This window comes from Aptenodytes forsteri, unplaced genomic scaffold (genome assembly GCF_000699145.1).
Source record: "Aptenodytes forsteri isolate BGI_AS27 unplaced genomic scaffold, ASM69914v1 Scaffold168, whole genome shotgun sequence".
Classification (NCBI taxonomy): domain Eukaryota; kingdom Metazoa; phylum Chordata; class Aves; order Sphenisciformes; family Spheniscidae; genus Aptenodytes; species Aptenodytes forsteri.
Genome location: NW_008796047.1, coordinates 576,337 through 578,415, shown reverse-complemented (window position 1 = coordinate 578,415; position 2,079 = coordinate 576,337).

Genomic DNA, 2,079 nt, shown 5'->3' with positions numbered 1-2,079 from the left:
CTGGTTTCTGTTCCTCTGGTCACGCTGAAGCTGCAGCTAGCCAAAAACCACCAGAGCATCTCTGCTGCCCGCACGCCCGTGTCCGGCACGTGGGACCCATCCCTACTGCAACGATTTGCATGGACAAGGGTTGCAGCGGTTTGGAGCAGGACTGTCCATGCTGCGGTTTGCAATGCAGCCCCAGGAGAGCCTGCACAAGGTCTCCAAACATCCCTCCGGTGTACGGGCTCTCTCCAAATGCAGACGAGATGAGGCTTGCCTCTGGCTGAGAGGGGCTGGAAACCCCCGGACCCACACGGCTCCTTTTGTGCTGCTCCTCGAAAAGGACCGTTCCCAAAACAACGCCATGCAAATTAAATCCTCATGTACATCACATAGCTTCTGCCAGCAGGAAAGGCAGTGATTTAGCACGCTGCATTAGCTCCACCATTCTCCAGAGCAATTTCCCACAGCCTCCTTCAGCCGCTTCACAAGCAGATAGCGTCTCTCATCCCCTTGCCCTTCTTCCAGGAAAGGCTTTGTGGTTGGAGAGAAAGACTTAGCAAGGCTTTGGGAGGATAACTCACTAGGATTTTGCTTCTCAGACTCGGCGTCCCCAGCCCCAGGATCAGCACTTCCACCTTGAAGAGCTTTGCTTTCAGCAGCTCGAGGTACGAGGCACCTGGATGAAGGCGGCATGTTTATCAGCACGGCTAACGCCTTCATCCCGAACGTATGAACACTCAGCAGCTCCAGCGCAATCTCTGTGCCTAGGACCCAGCTGGGGGGCATGGCATCCCACCCCTGCTGCAGCCGGCAGCTCCAGGCGCTGCCCTGCCTCTCACCCCGCCAGCACGGCCACGGGTGCTTGGGGAGGGCACAACACTGCTAAAACACTCCCGCGAGCAAGGGGGCACCTCTTAACTCAGGCTCACTCGAAGCTCTTTGCTTTCTGCTGATGCCTCTTTAGCTAGAAGGCCCAAGGACCTCTGGGGAGTGGGCTGGACATCTCCTGCGGATGGGGTGCAGGTACCTGGCGGGCAGCAGATGTGGCATCAGCTACTGGATGGAGACGTTTCTCCCTGATATTTCCTAGCAAAGGAGTTCATGCTCCCTTTGGAAAAGCCACGGGTGTTTCTAGCCTTCTCGGGGAAGAAGGAAATCAGACCACCACCAAGAAAAGCAATCATCTCCACTGTATTTTACAACCCTTTTCCTAAAGAAACACAGGGGATCCACGCACCTCTGCCGAAACTTCGAAGCCACGGCTGAAGCAGAAGGATGGGTGGGAGCACCTGGGTCGGGGCAGCTGGGATTTCGGCTCACCCCACGCACGAGGGACCCCAAAGTTGGCTGGAGAGCCCGTCAAATGCCACCCTCTATGCCTAGATGCTTTTTTCAGTGCCAAACTGCTCAGCACATCTGGCACTCTATTTCAGAGCTGTCATTTTCCTGGCTGTTAGAGGAGAGAATATGGTAAAGAGCAGCCTGGGTTTGCAAAGCATCTCCTGCGAGAGACGTGACATGTTTATTTTCCCTGCACCAACTTCCACATCAAACATGTTTTCTTTTTCCGTGCTGCAAAAGGGAATATATATCCATCCCTCCCCTATCTACCAGCGCCCAGCTCCCTGCAAACAGCCCAGCCCGTCCTTCAGCTCACATTTTGGCATCCCCAGGTCCCCGAGATTTTCCACGGGCAGAGCCAGATGGGGGTTGGCGTTTCTGCTCCCTGCACAAGCAGTGAAGTGTGTGTGTGGGGGGGAATTATCTTCATCTAACTCGAGAAACATGATGTTTTGTGTGACCCAAATCTCAACGTTTCAGTTTGGTTTTAAGCGCTGTCAGGTTGCTTGGAGAAAAAAAAAACCAAAAAGACATTACGGAAAGGGGATGGTATTTTCAAAAACAAAGTTATTGCACATAAAAAAAAAAGCCAACCTGGCACACGGGAACGTGTCAGCTCCTGTGAAGTGTTTGCTTGTTTGCTTGTCTCCCGGAGCAAAACAGTCAGGGAACTGTTCGCAGCATTGCAAAATATTTAGACTGACCCAAAGCCCTGCGTTTCTGCAGCCGAAGGGGCCCCCGTCCCCCCCCCCG